This window comes from Eucalyptus grandis, chromosome 8 (genome assembly GCF_016545825.1).
Source record: "Eucalyptus grandis isolate ANBG69807.140 chromosome 8, ASM1654582v1, whole genome shotgun sequence".
Lineage (NCBI taxonomy): Eukaryota > Viridiplantae > Streptophyta > Magnoliopsida > Myrtales > Myrtaceae > Eucalyptus > Eucalyptus grandis.
Window position 1 is genome coordinate 30889386 of NC_052619.1, and position 15341 is coordinate 30904726.

The window sequence follows — 15341 nt, forward strand, 5'->3', positions numbered from 1 at the left end:
CTTGCCCTCTTCCAAGATCCTTGTGTGGAAGGTCAAACTTGAATAGTCCCAACTTGAGAGGCGGTGGGATTTCTTGTAGGGTGTCGTACCAATCGAGCTACCCTTAAAGGGGAATATGAGGTACCTTTGGTGAATCCCAATGAAGGGATCAAACCATCGTGCTTGAAAGTAAGAGGGATATGTACAGTACAAGTCCTAAAACTTGTCAACAAAGTGCAATTGAGTCCTAAAAAGATTACAAAAAGTGCAATCAAGTCCTAAAAGTTGTCAACTTGGTTCAATTCAGTCCTTCCTTTAACACCGTTAGTTTATATTAACGGAAATTGCTGATTTGGCTTATTTTAATATTTTCTCTCTCCTACGTGGCAATTAGGGCAAGAAAAATTGTGCACGTAAAGCGAAACGACGTCGTTTGTGGGTATTGCCATTCTCAAAACGACGACGTCTCCCCTCCGTTTTTTCACGACGTCTCCTCCTCCGTTTCTCCGTTTCTTTACGACATCTCTTCGATTCTTCCTCTCTCGAATCAACGAACCTAAGCCCTAAATCTCACAGATCTCTTCCCTCTTCCCCTCTCGAATCAACGCAACCCTAAGCCCGAAATCTCGACGCAAATCTCTTCCCTTCTTCCCGTCTCGAATCAACGCAACCCTAAGCCCTAAATCTCGCGCGGATCACCGGTGCCTCGCGAGTTGCGGTTCTTCATCAAACGCTAGTGCGGTATGCGACACTCATCCCACGAGAGCCTTGGCGGTGGATCGAGCGGTGCCGACGGTGGAGGCGAGTGGATCGAGCGGCGCCGACGGTGGGGCGAGGTGAATTTGTTTGCACCGCTCGCTTACTGTGCTGACGAGGCTAAAGTCTGGACCGGTTGACTCGAGGACCACGATTTCAAATTGAGCAAATATGAATTTTTTGGCCACGGTGAGATATTGAGTTTCTTCTCTCATGTGTATTGGGGATTGTGATTACCGGGCCGAGTCGCGAGGAGGTCGTCCCGAGGCGCGGGTCGAGGATCGCGATTCCTTGGACGAGGCTAAGCCGAGCTCCTAATTACCAGTGACGGGTAATTCTGGATGAATCGTGCGTGCGTGTGTGTGTGGAGAATGATTGATTGCACTTGCGCGTGCGCGTCCTCCGTTTGCGTAAATTCTTTTGCTGCTTCTTCTTTGGTGTATCCGCGAGGCTAGTTGTGGGACTTTGTGTTGTTATGATACCTCTACAATGGAACGGTAGCTCGCTGATTTTGTTGTTAGATTAAATCGATACGTTAATCTCATCGAAGTGTTGTGGTGTTCTTCAATTCTAATCTGCATCACTGTATTTGTGATTTGTCCATTAATGTAACCGATAATAGAGTGTTTGATCATTTCTTTCAAGACTATGGCTGAAGTTATCTACAACTTCACTAATTATAGAATTTGTTCTAGACAACGACATTTTGAAACTTCAAGTTTATTTTTTTGGGGGGGGTGATGTGCGTATCTTCATCTCTGCATCTATATTTACTTGATTAGATAGGGACATGAGAATAATGTTTTTCAGACTAAGATAGCGGGGATATGGTATGATGTGGGTTTAAAATGTATTACATATATGTGTCCTCTTGAAACTGGTCAACACTAGCTTTAGAAAGCCAGATTTGGCTTCGAGCCGTCTATTTTGGTTGCGCTAATGATCGTCTTCATTTAATCATTTCGGGGACAACAATACGGTTCATCCGATATAATTGCTTTGTCAAGGTGACTGATTGTTTCCTCTTCGTGTTTCTCTTGTAGTTCTATTTCGGTTGCTATAGTTCATGACAATGGTGCTTTGATTTTGAGCGGCAGCTTACCTGCTTAGTGCTACCATAGGAGCACTGCCGTTTGCTCCAACCTAATTCAATACGGAGATCGGACGACACAGATGAAACGTGCAGTCTTGTTGAGCGTATACTACACAGGAACCCAATCGGTTGGCAGCAACTTTGCATTGGACAACTCCCGACGGAAGGTAAATGCCTTAGCGATTTTTTGTTTATGATGCTTGAGAGATCATAAACGGTAATCAATTCGATTGAAACGGTTAGCTGATGTGTCCTCGAGACTTGGCTTGAATGCCTACCTCGCTACGAGGATAATCACCCATCCACCACCTTGCTAGGCATTGTAGATGTTTATATATCAAATTTGTCCTTTGTCGTAGTAATTCCATTAGTGAGATCACGAGATGCATGCTGAATTTACATTAAAACTCACTCTCACGTTTGGTTGCTAATTCTCTTTGCTTGGAACGAATATAGATCATTTAAACACTGCCTACAAAAAGAACTGTCATAGGTATCAACTTTCATATGATTGTCCTTGTTCATATGCCATTGTGGATGTCGGTTATTTGAATAAATGCGTCTAGCGGTTTCACCATCATTCAATTCTTGTAATTGATGCTTGTGGATAATCAGCAATTCTGCAAAGCTCGGTATTAGTATTCACTAATCAAGCCTTATGGTTCGAACCATGACTTGAGAAGCTATCGCATTTGCTTCAATGATTTAAAAACTTTTAGCATTTAATTAGCAATTGCATCATCCATGAAGGAACCTTAAATGTTTATTGAAATTCATAAAAATAAAGGAATTTTCTTGCAATAGAATTATCTGCTTTTGGTTTAGTCATAAGTTCATCTTTGCCATACTTTTGGTCAACTGAATAAAATTTTCTTCTTTTATCTTAGCCTTCTCCCTTCAGGATTAAACTGTCTTCAGCAGAATTTTCCTTGCAATAGGGGGAAAGGAATCTGTAAGTCCATATAACCTTTTTCCCTTATACGCTTTCCTTTTGTTGAATGCCTCAACAAAGAGGAGGACAGGAAGATTGGGTTTACGGTTACCTTACATATTTCGAGGATCACTTCTCCGGAGGCTCGAGATTTGGGAAATTTTCAGCGGGCAATTCATTGCTCGGGCATAATTAGTTTAGTTTACTATCACTTTCAACTCCTTTTTGCTGATCTTGGTTTCTTGATGCTTGTATTGGAGGGTTGACTACTCCCAAGGTCATCCATCAACATGGGTATGTTTACCCTACCTATTTCTCTTTACAAGTGAAGTCATTAGTAGTTTTTAGATGAAATTTTACGATTGAAAGTGCTATTTGTTTCTATTCGTTTGTAGGTCCAACGGGCAACAACAAAGTTTATGTCACTGTTTTCTTTGGAGGTAAATTTGAAGTTGGACCGCCCTTAGAATACGTAGATGGAAGGGTCGATGTTGTTGAAGTAGACTTAAGTAAGGGTTCATTATCCAACATAATTTCAGCTGTTGAGGTTCTGTGTGGGCGTAAGATAGAAAAGCTCTTTTATAGAGTTCTGGAAGTACTATTCTTGAAGATGGAGTATCTTGTACTTATGGGATAACTCCGATGTGATAGATCAATTTTATCATCATCTTCACTTTGAAAATATTGAATTGTATGTTGAGCATGTCGATGATGAAGAAACGCTTGATGAGATAGGGAGTTGAGATGGGCGAAGGTTCGTTTGATGTGAATATAGAAAGTGTTAATAATGTGGCTGATGATGTGTTTGAAAATATAATTGGAAATGCTGATGGTGATGGGAATCAGCTTGAGGGTGAAAGTAGGGATGTGGATGATGAGAATGATGATGCATGTAATTTGGTAGATGTTGAAGAGTCGAGTGACGATGATGATTTTGAATTGGTTAATGCAAGAAGAAATTTAAAGGAATTTTCAGCGAGACATAGACTCAAAATTGGAACTAACATTGAAGAAACTTCTCAATTAGACATTGGCTCTCAAACTCCATTATCAGTTGATCCTCTAATGGTGGATGTGTCTGGGTGCGAAACAGAGTACTATGATTCGGATGAAGAAGAAAGTCTTCATTCAGATTTAGATGATGAGAGTGAAAAAGAAGAAAATGATGTTATTTCCATCATATGATCGAAATTGTAAGAATCCAGTATTTGTTGTTGGCATGACATTTGAAGATTCAAGTGAGTTCAAAGATGCAATTTTGAGGTACTCGGTGGCTGAGCAAAGAGCAATTAAATACACCAAGAACACCACTGGATTTGTAAGAGCTAGGTGTGCCCAAGCTAATTGTAACTGGATGATGTATGGTGCTCTCGATAGCCAAACTGGATCATTCCATTTGAAAAAGTGCATTGATGAGCATATATGTGCTATTACTTTTGAGAATAAGAGAGTTTCTAGTTCTTTTTAGCTAAACACTTCATGATTCTCATTTCGCAATGCCTAAAGTTAAAGCACCTCAGTTGAAGATATTGGTTAGAGAACAGTTGGGGGTGAATGTCCTTTGTGAGCCAATGCGGGAGAACAAAGCTAAAAGTGTTCAAGGAATTACAAAGGGAATTATAAGAAAGAGTATGCACGATGTACGATTACTTGGGAGAGCTTTACATTGCAAGCCGGGCGAGCACATTTATAATGAAAGTTGAAAGACCACTACCATTCCTTACCATTATTTGATAGGACTTACATTTGCTTTGATGCACGTAGGAAAGGATTTTTGGCAGGGTGTTGGAAGATCATTGGATTAGATGGATGTTTTCTTGGGGATTGATCAAGGGTGAGTTGTTGTGTGCTGTGGGGAGGGATGCTAACAATCAAATGTATCCAGTAGCATGGGCAGTCGTAAGAATTGAGAATAAGGACACATGGAGCTGGTTTATCAACTTGTTGAAAGAAGATCTTGACATGGGTAATGGTAATGGATGGGCCTTAATAAGTGACCAACAAAAGGTATGTAATACTACTATCGCTCATCTTGAATTTGTTTGAAACAATGTATATAATGATTTCCAATATTAATGTTTTCTTTTCTTTTTTATATATTAGGGCCTCATTCCTTGTAGTTCAACTTTTGCCAAATGCGAACATAGAATGTGCGCGGCATATATATTCTAATTGGGGTCAAAAATACAAAGGAAAGCAGTTGATGAGACAATTCTGGAAATGTGCTAAGAGTACTAATATGTCAGATTTTGAGGTGCATAAACAAAGATTGAAGGAAATGACTCCACAAGGTCATGATGATCTATTCCAGATTGAGCCAAAGGACTGGTCTAAAGCCTTCTTTGACACCGATATAAAATGTGATGTTGTTGATAATAATCTTAGTGAAGCTTTCAATGGTAGGTGTGTGGAAGCTAGGTGCAAGGCCATTGTGAGTATGCTTGAAGATATTAGAATCATGATTATGAATAGAATGCATAGTCAAAGGGATGCATGTGCTAAGTGGACAAGGAATTATGGTCCAAGGATTGTGCATAAGTTACATCAGAATACAGTGGCTAGTAGATATTGCCATTTGATATGGAATGGAGATCAAGGATACGAGATTATGGAAAATGGTGACAAATATTTTGTAGACTTCAATTTGAATACTTGTTCTTGTAGAGCTTGGGAAGTTAGTGGAATCCCATGTTGCCATGCTATATGTGCAATACACCACAAGAAAAATGATCCAGGTGACTACCTAGCCAATTGCTATAACAAGAACAAATACTTAAGTGCTTATCAATTCAAGATGCCTACTGTGAGAGGACATAAATTTTGGGGCAAAACTAATAAAGAAGCCCCTCGCCCCAAGATCAAAAAAGATGCACAGTAGGCCAAAAAGGAGTAGAAGAAAGCAACCACTTGAGCTTGTAAAAGGGAACGGAATGACTAAAAGAGGGTAAGAGAATGACTTGTTCTACTTGCCATGTGGTTGGACATAATTGTAAAGGATGTCCTCTAAGAAAGGTATTTCTTAACTAATTGATTTTGTTGATTCTAAGCTTTTGTTGTCTTGTCATGAATGCTTACTATGTGCTTTTTAGGCCCATGCAAATGCACGAAGCTCAATCTCAAGCCAATTCCGGTGGATCAAGGCCTAAAAAAAGACAAGTATGTTGTGATAGATTCATGCATTATAAGTTATAAATGTGAAGATTTCAATTTACTAATGATGTATATATATGCAGGCTAAAGCTACAAAGAACGACAAGTACAACTCAAGGAGGATCCAAAGGCCACATCATTGCTTACGCGAGAAGCTAGTGCACTTGTACAAGATAATAGTGGGCGAGACAAATTCTTCAGCCAATGCTTTTGCAGAAGCTAGTGCACAAGTAGAAGATATTTGCTGCCAATGCTTTTGCGAAGCTAGTGCACCAATTGAAGATACTTTAGCCAATGCTTTTGCTCAAGTCGATGTGCCGGCGAGGAAGATACTTCGGTCAATGCTTGTACGAACTCACTAGACCGAGTGCAAGATACTTCAGCTAATGCTAAAGCTCGGTCTAGTGTAAATGAAAGAGGATGTTGGGCTACTGCTAATGTAAGTGGATGTAGTGGACAAGCCAATTCTTTTCTGAAGCTAGTGTTAATCAACGACAAGGATTTTTTTCGTGCTCAAGCCAATGCAATAGCTAGCAGCGAGACCTCAAAAAATCCCGGTGAGTAATACCTCACCAGCCATGCATTCATGTGTTGTAATTACATTGTCACATTCGATTTTTTTTTTTTTTTTTTCAGTTTAAAAGACCCGCCATTGAAATGGAAACGATACAAGGGCGGTCACAACCCCGAACAAGAAAAAGAAAATGGTATGTTTACACAACTCCTAAAAACAACCTTCAAATTCTCAATGTGAGTATGTTTTAACACTTTACAATGGGAACGATTGTCTCCTTGAACTAAAAACATACCCATTCTTTTTGTAGCCTGTCTCAGTGATACAAGATTATCGAAACAATCGGACAAAGGAGTAGTTTTAGGAGCTTCAATGGAAAAAGCGCATCCCCAAGCTAGTGCACAGCCTCGGTCATCTGAAAGTGCTCTTCAAAAGCATGTTGTTGTGAAGTCAAAGCCACCATTGCAACTCCCGGGGACGGTTTGCAGCTTCAAGCATTAAGAACTTATCCTCGAAAGCACATCGGTGTAAAGCCAAAGCCACCATCGCACCCCTAGGCAAGTTCTCAGCCTCAGTCCCAAAAACATGTTGCCATAAAGCCGAAGCCGAAGCCGAAGCCACCATTACAACCGTCAATGAGTTTCAGCCTCAGTCATCTCATACTTCAATTGCTCCCGCAAAGCCTATTTGGAAGTGAGACACAAAAGGCACACCATATACAATTAAAAGCTTACGACTTATGAATCAAGCGCACGATGAACACGGTGGACCACCCGAGATAGTTCAACCACCCGAGACGGTAGACTTGGATTGACGTGCTTGCTAAATGTGTCTTGTCTCATGAAAGTTGCAACAAGAAATTCTCCTTTAACATTATCTTGGGTGCTGTTTTTGCTGGCCAATTTCTTATATGGTTTGTGGTTTGTAGTGTTTTGTAGCAATCAATTTTAGTGATTTTGTAATTATCAAAGAACGTGTTGGGACTGTGTTTAATGACTCGTCCCTTTTGCTGTATACATTTGAGAATATCGAATCCGTCTGTTTATGATGCTTGGATGCAGTAGTGCAATGTGCAAATTTATCTGCCTAAGAAAAGAGCACCTTTGTTTTGCATCCGTGTATCGAGGCAGCATGCCATGGTACGTGCATGTTCCTTTTCAGTTTCTTTATTTGAATAGGAGTTTTATATCTGTTGAGCACCTCAGTACAGTCTCCATATATATTCACAACTTACATAATGTCAAAAATAAGGTAGCATGCCATGGGGGGTGGATTCGGATGCTTCCCCCCTTGTTCGGACAATGGGGACGGAGGCCTCGTGGTCCTCGAAAGATCTTTTTGTCGTAGTCGTCATCGTCGCCCCCTCGTCACCCTCGTGGTCGTCGGGTCTTCTCCTGTGCGATTCCACGTGGTACTAAATGGCCCTTCTCCTTCTCCCCACGGGGCTCGTGAGTGATGCTAGATGGAGAGACGTGACTCTCTCTCTCTCTCTCTCTCTCTCCACAAAGTCCGTCAAATAAATTTCTAATTTCCTATCTCCAGTTGTGACGTGATGGTTTATCAAGGTCCCACTCTCATGCATTACACAGAATTTTACACATTAAGCACATAATACATAATGCCCCTTCACGATCTTAAGGATCGTTAATAAGTACTCTTGAGACACTTATTTAATATAATCGAACGATAGAATATCTAATTCTCATAATGTATGAATTGTGCGAATTGCATGAGTGGCTAATACATGGCACTAGTGTTGTTCATAAGCTTTCCGTCAACTTTTGGATATAAATTTTTTTCTGGTTCATTGAACTTACCGAGCGACTGGACATTAGGACTATGCGAATTTACATGATATTTCAAAGTTAATTGTTTGGAATAATTCAGTGCTCGATGTGAGGTTAAGCCGATGTCGATATTGCATAGTGATGGAGCGTAAACCCGGATGATTTAATTCTCTGGCAATATTAGTCCATTTAGCGGATTGTAAAATATCAAATAGTTATGACGTTGATTCGCTCTGCAATCAGAAGTTATTTGCCAATTCGAAATGATGTACCATATTCACATACATAATAGCTAATTAGACTTATGATGTCACTGACCGGTGTCTTGTCTATTCTCTTTCCAGCGCTGCCAATATCATCTCTGTACCCGTTCCTTTACTTCATGGTAAGTTCTTACATTTTTTACTCAAGTATGATGTATATATATCTGTTCTGTCTACACTAGAGTTATTGTGTCCTAAACAGTATGGTTTGGGATCTGTTTTCCCAAATATTGTCTCTCGAGGGTCCAGATTGTTATTCTCCGTCAAATTAGTCCTAATTTTTTTGCATTTGTTGCAAATGAAACAAGTATGAGCAAAGTGAACATTGTTTTATCTGACTTTGAAGCATCAAAGATAGCCATTGGCATGCCGTCGCGTGGGATGGTTAAACTCGATTAAAAGTCCCGCTACTTTCCTCCATGGATAATTTTGTAAATGACTCCAATCATATGATTTAGCCTTTTCTGGTCAAGAAATCTTCATTTGTTCGTTGAACTTCAAATGGCAGATTAGAGATTTCCATATCGCCACAAGAGAGGAAGACATCGAGTATTACGCCGGTTGGGTAGGTGAGATTATTCCGTTGCTTATCTCTGTTCATTGCAGACAACCTGGTTTGATTTTGACTATACTTTTCACTAACAAACTCCTCAAAATCTGGAAGGTTGTTCATTCCTGTTCGGCAGAGCCTTGACGTCGATTTTCTGGGGAATTGTGGCGGACCGATACATGCTATCCCTTGTTGTTCTGTTCCACGAATTTTGCTACCATTCTGATATATGTTTTTCGTAATTCCGTAACAAGCTTATGCGAGCGAAATATTCAGTGAGGAGTACCAAGCGCTAGGAGTATCAACCGTAATATGGAACATTTAAAAAATCATCATCCAAATAGCATTCACTGAAAGAACACACGAAATTGTTTACATTTTCACGCAACATGAGTTTCCTAATTTTACAGGGCAAAAGAGAATCGGGATAAAGTAATTAAATACAAACTTAGAAACAAGGTACTATGGAAGACTTAGAAACTTCTCATTGGCTTTCACATTAAATATAATCCCCATAATGATATAACACATGCATAGAAAAATCCCAATTGATAGAGCATCTTCCTTTCTTCACTCGTGCAAGCTCTTCCTTTAAAAGTCCATTTTTCGCCTTTTGCGCCTTCATTTTAGCTATCAGTGAGCTTACATAATCGTCGTTGCATCTGGATTGGCTTGACTCCGATAGTGCTTGATTTCTTTCAAGCAGTTCGACTATCATGTCCCTCGCTTGATCCGGTATTTTTGGTCAACCCACATGAAGAAATTGTAGCAACCTGGACCATCAAACTTAGCACATCCATAGAACCTTCTTCCTGCGTTTTCTTTGTTTTTGCAATAAGAAGTGGTGATCGAAGACCACAATAGCGGGTTAACTCGATTCGACCTCATTAGGAGTTACACCACTTGATTTAGAAGTTGTTGCCCTCATTCTTCTTGTCGCCATATTAAAAAAGCATATCACAGTTGCAAACTAGCAAAACCTACACCATAGGAGAATAAAGGCATGTTAACTTATTCACAGATAAAGACCACATGTATGCTGTCCTACATTTAATCTTAGCATGTGTCGCAAAACTGTACACAGTAGCTAGAGACCTCTAAGACGAATATATGGCCATGCGATATAAATCTTGTTTCCAAGAATAACATGCACATGAAAATAAGTTCATGGAAACTAGAAATCTTCTTTCCTTAACATCATCAAGCAACAAAAAGCATATCAAGCAGTGCATTGGATTCCATCACATAAGAATGTGTAAGCAATGGACAATGAGACAAATCATTTGGTACCGTCATCGACAGTGAAAAGGAACTATATCTATAGATTCAACTTAAAGGATTATGGGACAGCAACAAGCATAAAAAAATGGGGAAGAACAGGAAAATGTTATATCCATAGATAATTCCAAAGAGGATAATTCTTGGCCAAAGGCGGTTGTTGAGGCAATATATCATTAGGCCATCTAATCTTTAACGATTTACATTAAGTTACAGTTCTTTGAAAACATTCATAGTCATGTGACACCACTAAGCAGGTACTGTGTAATAGTCATATACATTTATCAGCCATGATGATGATTCCAGTGAATAAGTACTGAACAATGTGATGTAAAGAAGTTCAATTTAAACGTGCCTATTTGCACCATGGACGAGTGGAACATTCAAGCGTGAGAGGAAATCCATGACTAATTTAGCACAAAAATGAGGCTTAAGCGACCTCTACGCAACTATTTGAAACATACTTCAATGGGTTCCGGGTGTAGTATACGCTCAACAAGACTGCACGTTTCATCGTGTCGTCCGATCTCCATATTGACTTAGGTTGGAGCAAACGACAGTGCTCTTATGGTAGCACTAGCGGGTTGCCGCTCAAAATCAAAGCACCATTGTCATGAACTATAGCAACCGGAATAGAACTACAAGAGAAACACGATGAGGAAACAATCAGTCACCTTTGACAAAGCAATTATATCAGCAGCATGAACCGCTATTGTTGTCCCTGAAATGATTAAATGAAGGCGGTCATTAGCGCAACCAAAATAGGACAGTTCGGAAGCCAAATCTGGCTTTCTAAAGTTAGTGTTGACCAGTTTCAAGAGGACACATATATGTAATACATTTTAAATCCACATCATACCATATCCCCTGCTATCTTAGTCTGAAAAAACATTATTCTCATATCCCTATCTAATCAAGTAAATATAGATGCGAGAGATGAAGATACGCACATCACCCCCCAAAAAAATAAACTTGAAGTTTCAAGATGTCGTTGTCTAGAACAAATTCTATAATTAGTGAAGTTGTAGATAACTTCAGCCATAGTCTTGAAAGAAATGATCAAACACTATATTATCAGTTACATTAATGGACAAATCACAAATACAGTGATGCATATTAGAATTGAAGAACACCACAACACTTCGATGAGATTAACGTATCGATTTAATCTAACAACAAAATCAGCGAGCTCTTTGTTCCATTGTAGAGGTATCATAACAAGACAAAGTCCACAACTAGCTGCGGATACACCAGCAAGAAGCAGCAAAAGAATTTACGCAAACGGAGGACGCGCATCGCGCAAGTGCAATCAATCATTCTCCACACACACACGCACGCACGATTCATCCAGAAATTACCTGTCGCTCGGTAATTAGGAGAGCTCCGCTTAGCCTCGTCCAAGGAATCGCGATCCTCAACCCTCGCCTCCGGGACGACCTCCTCGCGACTCGGCTCCGGTAATCACAATCCCCAATACACATGAGAGAAGAAACTCAGTATCTCACCGTGGCCAAAATAATCATATTTGCTCAATTTGAAATCGGGGTCCTCGAGTCAACCGGTCGAGACTTTAGCTTTGTCAAGCACGAGTAAGCGGCGGTGCAAACAAATTCACCTCGCCTCCACCGTCGGCGCCGCTCGATCCACTCGCCTTCAGTGTTGGCGCCGCTCGATCCACTCGCCTCCACCGTTGGCGCCGCTCGATCCACCGCCAAGGCTCTCGTGGGACGAGTGTCGCGCGTACTCGCACCAGCGTTTGATGAAGAACTGCAACTCGCGAGGCACCTGTGATCTGCGTCGAGATTTAGGGCTTAGGGTTGCGTTGATTCGAGACGGGAAGAAGGGAAGAGATTTGCGTCGAGATTTCGGGCTTAGGGTTGCGTTGATTCGAGAGGGGAAGAGGGAAGAGATCTGCGAGATTTAGGGCTTAGGGTTCGTTGATTCGAGAGAGGAAGAATCAAAGAGATGTCGTAAACGGAGGAGGAGACGTCGTGAAAAACGGAGGGGAGACGTCGTCGTTTTGAGAATGGCAATACCAACAAAACACGCGCCGTTTCGCTTACGCGCACAATTTTTCTTGCCCTAATTGCCACGTAGGAGAGAAAATATTAAAATAAGCCAAATTAGCCATTTCCGTTAATATAAACTAACGGTGTTAACGGAAGGACTGAATTGAACCAAGTTGACAACTTTTAGGACTTGATTGCACTTTTTGTAACTTTTAGGACTCAATTGCACTTTGTTGACAAGTTTTAGGATTTGTACTGTACATATCCCAAAGTAAGACACATTTCAGCAAATCTAGCCCAACCTAATCGCCATTGAATTTGCTTAAGAGTAATGTCTTTGAGAAATTGTACCAAATGGTAAAAAGATTCTTTAGGAAAGAGATCTTGCATTCGAAGGAATCTTTCAAAGGGGTGAATATATTGGCTTACCTTGAGTATACTCATGTGAAAACCTAAGTCCTTAAGATGGGAAATATACCACATGCACAAGAATCCTACAGGTGCTCAAAAGACTTCTTTCTAATCTCTTTTAAGACGATTGAGTGATAAGAAAGTTTAAGCTAAGATCATATTAGTGAAACTCCACTTGATGCATACTTGTCGGGAAAAGAACACTACAAGTGCCATAACTTGGCACAAAGGGACACTTAAGTGCTATAACTTACGAAATGTACACTTAAGTGCTACATTTGAAGAAAAGTGGGACACTTGAGTGCCACCTTCGGCGAAGCCAGCCGAAAATCATACGTGGCATTTAAATATTAATATTTATCGTCGAGGTGGCTCGCTGGAGAGCTGAGTCAGCTCTAATTCACCCAAAACGACGTCGTTTCGAGTGTTGGCCAAAATAGAAACCTTAAATCGGCCAAAACGACGTTGTTTTGGCATAATTTGAATTTTAATATAATATAAAAATTAATTAAATTTAATTTAAAACAAAATAATAATATAATTTATATTTATTTAAAAAAAAACAAAAACGGAGGAGGAGGAAGAAAGGCGGCCGGTGGTTGAGGGCTAGCGCTTGCCGACCCTCCCCACTCGTCGTCGGCCCTTCCCGACGACGGCGAGGAAAGCGGCGGCGGTGGATGAGGGCTGAGCCCTCAGCTGCCTCCCCATTTTTTTTTCATTTTAATTTTTTTTAATTTTAAAATTATTTTTTAAAAATATTTTAACTAAATTTAATTTAATTATTTTTATATCATTTTTACCACGTCAGCCCAAAACGACGTTGTTTTTGCATTATTTGACCATGTCGGCATGCAAAATAGCATTGTTTTGCATTAGCTTCGCCCGGAAAAATGCCACGTATGCAATTTGGCTGGATTGGCACTCAAGTGAACCATTTTGCTCCGATTTTAGTACTTAAGTGTACCTTTCATAAGTTATGGTACTTAAGTGTCCATTTCTGTCAAGTTATGGCACTCCAGGGGTCCACATCTCCATACTTGTCTAACCACATGTGCAACTAATGGATCCATAGCAGTCCTAAAAATAGGGTAGATGACAAAACTGAAGAAACTAAAAGGAATGCCCTAGTGGATTGAAAACCTAATTCTCTAGGAAGATTTGAAAACTTTTTGATCAAGAAAGACAATGGCGACGACTTTTATTATTTTTTCAAGATTTTCTCAATTTCGACCTTTTTTTTTTTTTTTTTGATAACCTAGGGAACCCAGTAAGTCGGCAATGGTGGGCAAACCTTGGGGAGCGGCGTAGGACCCACCACTACTGTACTCTAGGTAAGAATCCCTAACGACACATCTGGGATTCGAACTCCTCACCTTCGTGAGGGGGAGAGAGCCCAAGCCAGCTGCGCCGCTACGGGTGGTGGTTCGATTTCGACCTTTTTGACCTCTAAAAATTCAACTATGACACTTGCGGGCTCAGGGCCTATAGGTGGCTCGGTCAACTTAGGAAGGGATTCAACAATGATGTTGATATCATATTTCTCAATCGTTGGGACCAATTCATGTTTGTCAAAAATGAATGTCCAAGTGGTTGGATTCCAGAAGTGCACCATGGCTTGAATGAGACGGACTTGATATTTGATCTCAAGAAGGCATACAAGATAACCAATCATTCTCTCCACATAGCTTCGATTTCCTTGATCCATCTTACCCCACCATGCCAAGAGGTCATCCTTGGGAACGGGAATGATTTGAATATCTAACCTCCCCATTGATTCTCGACCACGAAGGTTGCTTTAGTCAATTACCATGGATTACAAATGTAAACTAAGAAAATATAGAGAAAGGAAGTGCAAAGCTTTATAAAAAGGTAAAAATCGTACTCATAGTGGTTGGCGACACAAATTCTCGATCATATAGACACGCAGATGTACTTGTGAGGGTTGGACATATAAAAGGGGGGATATACTATAGGCTTAAGGTTCCCATATCATGAAATAGTAAGCCTTTTTCCCAATATCGCAAACTGCAAGTGGGTTAAACTTTTTTCTTCAAAGAAATAAGTGGGTTCGAGAATGATTGTCCCAAAGTTGCTAGCTGTGGATGATCGAATTAATTCTCGACACCTCGTGGGAGTTGTCTGATGGTGCAGCCGGGGTTTAACTGTAGGTTGTGTGTGCAAACAGTATAAAGCTAAGGCATAAAATTGCACGCACAACAATTTGTATCAAGACACCGCTTCTAAATAATCCCCACCTAGACATACATTCATTCACCAACTACAAAACAAGAAGTTAAACAAACACGCCACCCCTTATAACTCCCAAGCTACAAAAATATTCAGCACTTCATTAGCGACTTACCCCATTTTCCTTGTGATTTTGACCTGCGCTACAAATGAAAACCATGTTGGATAACAATCAACCAAATTATTATGGTTGAAGTCCTCTAATGGTTATAACCAAGTCCCTAGTAGAGTTGGCTGTCATGACCTCTCCAAACCAATGCACCATCTCCTAGAGTTTGGCTAACTTGGGCTCTTTCAAGCCCATATCGATTTGCGACTTCGGTTCAAGTTATTAACATGCAAATCAATTTTATATAGGAGTAGCCATTAATTA

At 40.3% G+C, this 15341-nt stretch overlaps 1 long non-coding RNA gene and 1 pseudogene across 1 annotated transcript; one reads left to right on the forward strand and one right to left on the reverse strand.

Annotated features, from left to right (window-relative positions):
• LOC120287147 overlaps positions 1-15341 on the forward strand; it is a 90272-nt pseudogene that overhangs the window by 43543 nt on the left and 31388 nt on the right.
• On the reverse strand, positions 9913-11823 carry LOC120286756. Its single transcript, XR_005545466.1, has 3 exons — positions 11807-11823; positions 10976-11022; positions 9913-10003 (listed from the first exon to the last, which is right to left on the reverse strand). It is a non-coding gene; the product is annotated as an uncharacterized LOC120286756 (long non-coding RNA).